Source organism: Ascaphus truei, chromosome 6, assembly GCF_040206685.1.
Source record: "Ascaphus truei isolate aAscTru1 chromosome 6, aAscTru1.hap1, whole genome shotgun sequence".
Lineage (NCBI taxonomy): Eukaryota > Metazoa > Chordata > Amphibia > Anura > Ascaphidae > Ascaphus > Ascaphus truei.
In genome coordinates this window covers 73,703,307-73,710,014 of record NC_134488.1, presented here as the reverse complement: position 1 = coordinate 73,710,014, position 6,708 = coordinate 73,703,307, and positions in this window count along the sequence as shown.

Below are 6,708 nucleotides of genomic sequence, written 5' to 3'. Positions count from 1 at the left end.
GAACACTCAGTGAGTATGGAGGGGCTCTCTTCTCGTCCCCTCCCCAAGGAGGCACTGCCTAAGAAACTTACGATTCCTATCTCTCTCGCAGGCGCTGAGTTTCGTACATCTACTGCTGCCTTTATCGACTCCGGTGCTGGAGGAAACTTTGTAGATCTCGATTTCGCCAAACAGAACCGGATACCTTTGGTGAAGAAGGCCCAACCTATTGCCTTGGTTGGGATTGACGGTCGTTCGCTGTCTCCAGCCTTAATCTCGCTACAGACCGTACCTCTCCTCCTATCTACCTACTCTCACAGCGAGACCCTGGTCCTTGACGCCATCCAGGCCCCAGGTACGCCAGTAACCCTCGGCCTACCTTGGTTGCAGAAGAACAACCCTCCAATTGACTGGGTCTCACCTACCCCCATCACCTGGAAACCGAGGTCAGGGAAGTCTCCCAAACTCTTGGCTAACACAATGACTCAGGACTCCATTCTTCCCCCTGTGTATCACCCTTTCCGCGAGGTCTTTAACAAGGTCCACTCAGAACAATTGCCTCCTCATCGGTCCTACGATTGCCCCATCGATTTGGTCCCAGGATATACCTTGCCCAAGTCCAAGACTTACCCATTGTCGATACCCGAGTCTCAAGCCATGGAAGACTACATAAAGGAGAATCTTGAGAGAGGATTCATACGGCCCTCCAGTTCCCCGGCGGGAGCAGGGTTCTTCTTCGTGAAGAAAAAGGATGGTACTCTGAGGCCATGTATTGATTACTGGGGCTTGAACGGTATCACCATCAAGAACCGCTATCCTCTCCCCTTGATCACGGAACTCTTCGATAAATTGCGTGGGGCTAAGATATTTTCCAAATTGGATCTCCGTGGGGCTTACAACTTGGTCCGCATCAGGCAGGGCGACGAGTGGAAGACAGGCTTCAACACCCGCTGTGGGCATTATGAGTACCTCGTCATGCCTTTTGGTTTATGTAACGCCCCGGCTGTCTTTCAGGACTTTATTAATGACGTATTTCGGGAGGTGCTCAACATCTTTGTTATTGTCTATTTAGATTACATTTTGATCTTTTCCAAAAATCTCCAGGATCACATTCGTCACACCTCGTACGTCCTCTCACGTCTACTCAAACATCACCTGTACGCCAAACTAGAGAAGTGTACCTTCCATCAACGCTCTACCGAATTTCTGGGCTACATTATTTCGGACAAAGGCTTTTTGATGGATCCAGGTAAACTCCAGGCAGTTACGGAATGGCCCAGACCAGAGACTCTCAAGGCTATCCAGCGTTTTTTAGGATTTGCGAACTACTATCGGAAGTTCATTCGCAATTTCTCCACTCTAGTGGCCCCCATCACAGCGTTGACTAGGAAAGGGGCTGATCCATCTGCCTGGTCCGCCGAAGCTATCTCCGCCTTCCAGGCCTTTAAAGAGGCATTTGTCACGGCACCGATCCTGCGCCACCCCAACACGGATCTTCCCTTTGTCATAGAAGTTGACGCATCGGACTGTGATGCAGGGGCTGTACTATCACAGAGGTACTCGCCCCAGGATAAACTTCACCCTTGTGCGTATTTCTCAAAGAAATTTTCCTCCGCCGAGAGGAATTACGACGTCGGCAACAGAGAATTATTGGCCGTTAAAATGGCACTACAAGAGTGGAGACATCTGTTGGAAGGGTCAAGGGAGCCATTTTCTATTTTAACGGACCACAAAAATTTACTTTATATCGAAGGAGCACGTCGCCTCGGTCCTCGACAAGCTCGCTGGGCACTTTTTTTTTCTCGCTTCAACTATCACCTATCCTATATCTCGGGAACGAAGAACGTGAAGGCAGATGCGTTGTCCAGACAATACTCCTTGGAAGACAGGCCTGAGGCAACTTTGGAACCTATCCTACCTCCCGAAAGAATTTTGGCTACTTCCACCTTCAAATCGCTAGACAAGATCAAAAGGGACCAGCAACAGATCCCTTCAAACACGGCGATCCCCTCTAACAGGCTCTTCGTCTCGCCCAGATTCATTCCAGAGGTCCTAGATTGGGGACACTCTTCTAAACCCGCAGGTCACCCGGGCTTCAGAAGGACGTTAGACTTAATTCGTCGGAACTTTTGGTGGCCCAGTATGTCTAAAGACATTGCGGAATACACTCGCGCTTGTCCTGTATGCGCCCAGAACAAGACACTTCCACAGAGACCTCAGGGACTTCTCCTCCCATTGCCTGCTCGTCCATGGTCCCATATCTCCATGGATTTCATAGTCGACCTCCCTAGGTCTAGGGGCTTCAACACTATTTTAGTTGTCGTAGACAGCTTTTCGAAGATGGCCCACTTCATCCCCCTCAAGGGACTGCCCTCCTCTCCCGCCCTAGCAGACATTTTCTCCGAGCATATCTTTAGGATCCATGGTATTCCGTCTTCCATTGTCTCTGACAGAGGATCCCAGTTCGTCTCCAAGTTCTGGAGGACCTTCACTAAAAGACTGGGAATTGTCTCTTCTTTCTCCTCTGCATACCACCCCCAGTCCAATGGACAGACAGAGAGAACTAACCAGTCACTGGAGAAATACCTCAGATGTTTCATCTCCGATTCCCAGGACGATTGGTCCCAACTCCTCCCGTGGGCAGAGTACGCGGTCAATTCGGCCCGAAGTGAATCCACCCGAGAATCTCCATTTTTTGTCAATTATGGGTTTCACCCTCCCTGCCTACCCATTTCCAATCTGGGGTACCGGCGGTAGACGAACGGATTTCCACTCTCCAAGACATTTGGTCCAAGATACAAAAGTCTCTCCACAAGGCTGCCGATACTGCTAGACTTCAGGCCAATCGCCACCGTCGGCCGGCACCCAACTACAAGCCAGGGGATTTAGTATGGCTCTCGTCAAGAAACATCCGCTTGAGAGTCCCTTCCCCTAAACTGGCTCCTAGGTTTTTGGGACCCTTTCCCGTCGTGGAGCAGATTAACCCAGTGGCGTTTCGCCTTAAACTACCACCCTCCATGAGGATCCCAGATGTTTTTCATGCCTCGCTATTAAAACCCCACATTGCCAATCGTTTCTTTCCTAAACAGACCAGCAAGCCAGATCCAGTCACGGTACTCAATAACGAGGAATACGAGGTACAATCCTTACTGGACTCCCGCATCTCCAGGGGGCAGCTTCAGTTTTTGGTCCACTGGAGGGGTTTCGGACCCGAGGAGAGGTCTTGGGTTCCGCTCAAAGACATCCATGCGCCCAGCCTCCTGAAGACTTTTAGGAGGAAATTTCCGGACAAGCCGTTCTTGGATCGTTCTGAGGCCGATCCTGAAGAGGGGGGTACTGTTAGGAATGTGAGCACACAGCACCTCAGGCGGAGCTCACGCCTCTCTCCTTACACTGCTCAGACCCTTCCACTACAACCACGCAATCCCTCTTCAGCTTCATCACTTACCCCTCGGCATGGTGGGACGCTCCACGAGGTTCTTCCTCCATGCTCTGCGCCACAGCCGTCGGCGCGGAATCGCCGTTGCACACGTGCGCACCCCACGTTGCTTCCTCTCATGCACACGTTGGACTTACAGTGCACACACAAAAGCACTTGAACTTATCCCCACTCAGGCTCCGCCCCCAAACACCGCATGCTTACAATCTGGCTCTTGCTGAGTGTCACCTGAGCTCTAAGAACAGCATCCAATGCTCTGAAGCTCCCTGGGCTCCTCCAGGCACGCCCCCTCTCCTGGTTGGCTGTTCCAGCTTTATATACCCTCTCTGTTCTGTGCTTCCTCGCTCGTCATAGTTTTTGTATGGGTGTTTCACAGTGCTTGTTCTTTGATTCTCTCGGTTTTGACGCGGCTTGGCAGACTACCCCCTTTGGCTCTCGACTTCGGATTGTTCCTGTTTACGTACCTTCTGGCTCCCTTCGACCACGGCACTCATCTCGATCCCTCCATACGTCTTCTACCCCTGATCTCGGCAACGGCAACGACTATTCTTCTGGGAAAACGGTATCGGCAAGTATTCTCGCAATACACCCCATCTGGCCTGGCACCATCTAATACCACAACCCGGACACGTCCCTCGCTCTGTCGGTGTGTGTATTCATACCTGCCACCTCAGTTCTAGGGACAGGTCTGGTCTGCGGGCTACTCCGGCGTAACAGGTGGTCCACGGTGTCAAATGCTGCAGAGAGGTCAAGTAATATGAGCAGAGTGTAATGACCTCTGTCTTTGTCAGCATGGAGGTCATTAGTTATTGCAGTGAGGGCTGTTTCAGTAGAGTGAGCAGTGCGGAAGCCAGATTGTAGAGAGTCTAGGAGAGAATAGGTGTTGAGAAAGTGGAGCAAGCGAGAGAATACAAGATGTTCAAGGAGTTTGTAGGCAAAAAGGCAGGAGGGAGACAGGTCGATAGTTAGGGAGACAGATAGGATCAAGCTTGCTGTTTGGGTAATTGTACAACTGTTGCATGCTTGAATGAGGATGGAAAGGTACCAGAGTAGAGGGAGGAGTTAAATATGTGTGTGAGCGTAGGGATTATAGTAGGAGCAAGAGGTTTTAGGAGATGGGTGGGAATGGGGTTAAGAGGGCAAGTGGTAGAGGGAGAAGAGGAGATCAACAGTGACACATCCTCCTCTGAGACAGTGGAAAAAGAGTCAAGGAAGGCAGGAGGAGAGTTAGGAAGCGGTGTAGGGTGGGAGGAGGAAACAGAGGGGATATTCTGTCATATGGATTCCACCTTTTCCTTAAAATAGTCAGCAAAGTTCTGAGGTTAGATAGACGAAGAAGAGGCAGCTGAGGGTGGTTTGAGTAGAGTCAAAGACAGAGAAGAGTCAGTGTGGGTTAGACTTGTGCGTGTTGATTAATGAAGAAAAGTAGGTTTGTTTAGCTTGAGAGAGGGCAGAGTTGAAACAGGATAGCATAAATTTGTAGTGAAGGAAGTCTGCGAGAGTGTGATTTCCTCCAGAGGTGTTCACAGGAACGAGTGGAGGAACGCAGCATGCGCGTGTGGGAATTTAGCCAGGATCCGGGGTTAGGAGGGCGAGGACGGCAGAGAGAAAGCGAGGCATGTAGATCAAGAGAGGAGGATAAGGCAGATTTGTGGTTCCTGACCAGGCTGTCAGGGTCTGTAGCAGAACAGAGAGAAAGAAAGAAAAAGAGAAAGAAGAAAGAGAGAGAAAAAGAGAAAGAGAGAGAGAAATTGAGAAATAGGAGAGAGAAAAGTTTAGTGAAAACCAGGTCTAGGTAGTGGCCATCCTTGTGGGTACTGGCTGCAGTTCACTATTGAAGGCCAAAAAGAAGAGGTTAGAGAGAAAGCGGGAAGCCCAAGGGAGAGATGGGTCATCAATGTGGCAGTTGAAGTTCCCAAGGAGAAGAACATGGGAGTCTGAGGAGATAAAGAGAGAGCCAGGATTGAAAGTGAGAGAGAAAGGCAGAAGGGGGATTAGTAGAGGTAGGTGGGCGATAGATGACCACCACGTGGACAGGGAGAGGAGAGAAAAGCTGGACAGTGGGAGCCTCAAAAAGGAGGGAAAAGCAAGAGAAGGAGGAATAGGAAGGGTACAGTAACAGCAGAGAGAGGAGTAGCCCCACGCCTCCATACCTACCATCAGGGCGCGGAGTGTGGAAGAAAGGCCACCATAAGGCCTCGGTCCCGCTGCGCTCGTTGGCGCGGGCGGCCATGTCGCGAGTTCCCCACCAGCAGGGGAATCCTAGCGAGCTGGTCCCGGTCCTCCCTGGCGGCACAGCTGACTACATGCTGTGGCGCGTCAGCTGCTATGGGACACAAGAAAATGGTGTTCCCTAGCGTTGACGCGTCACGTGGTGTGGCTGTGAGCCAATGGGGAGGGGAGGCTTCGGGAGGAGGGGAGGCTTCGGGGAGCGGGGAGGAGTGTGGAGTGAAAGCAGGTGAGTGCCTGTCTGTGTGTGTGTCTGAGTGCGTTCGTGCCTGTCTGTGTGTGTGTATGTGTCTGAGTGCGTGAGTGCCTGCCTCTGTCTGTGTGTGTGTGTGTATATGAGTGCGTGAGTGCCTGCCTCTGTCTGTGTGTGTGTATGTGTGTGCCTGTGTGTGTGTGTGTGTGTGCCTGTGTGTGTGTGTGTTTTACTTACCCTCAGCAGCTCCAGCCCGAGTCCGTGGAGGGAGGGGGGGGAGAGTAGCGGGTCCCTCCGCTCAAGCCACGCCCCCCCTCCCTGTCAAACCTCCCACTCCCGCCCACCTCCCGCTCCGGCTCCCACTCCCTACAGACCGCATATCGCGGTCTGTGTAGTGTCAGCGCACCGCCTGTCTGCAGTGCGGGCGCGCTGACTCTGGGAGCGGGGCCTTAGCCTAAGAGAGGGCAGCTTCCAGAGCAGAGTCAGGTCTCAGTTATAGCTAATAGGAGCAGAGAGTGAGAGAGAAAGAAATCATGCACAGAGAGGAACTTGTTAGAAAGGGAAAAAGCATTCCAAAAGGCACAGGAGAAAGGGAGAGAGGAGGGAGTGTGGCAGGGGATGGGTATGAGGTTGGAGGTGTTGACACCAGAAGGAGTAGAAGTTGCATTTGGCTGGCGAGGACGAGAGCATGTAGAAATAAGACAGGGGCCAGGATTGGGAGAGATATTCCCAGATGCAAGGAGGAGAAGCATGGATAGAAAGAGGATGTGAGGATGATTTGTAGGGGTGTGATTTAGTGCAGGGGATATAGCTGTGTAGTGTCAGAGGGCATACGCAAGAAAGTAGTTCATGTGAACTTAGAAGTGGC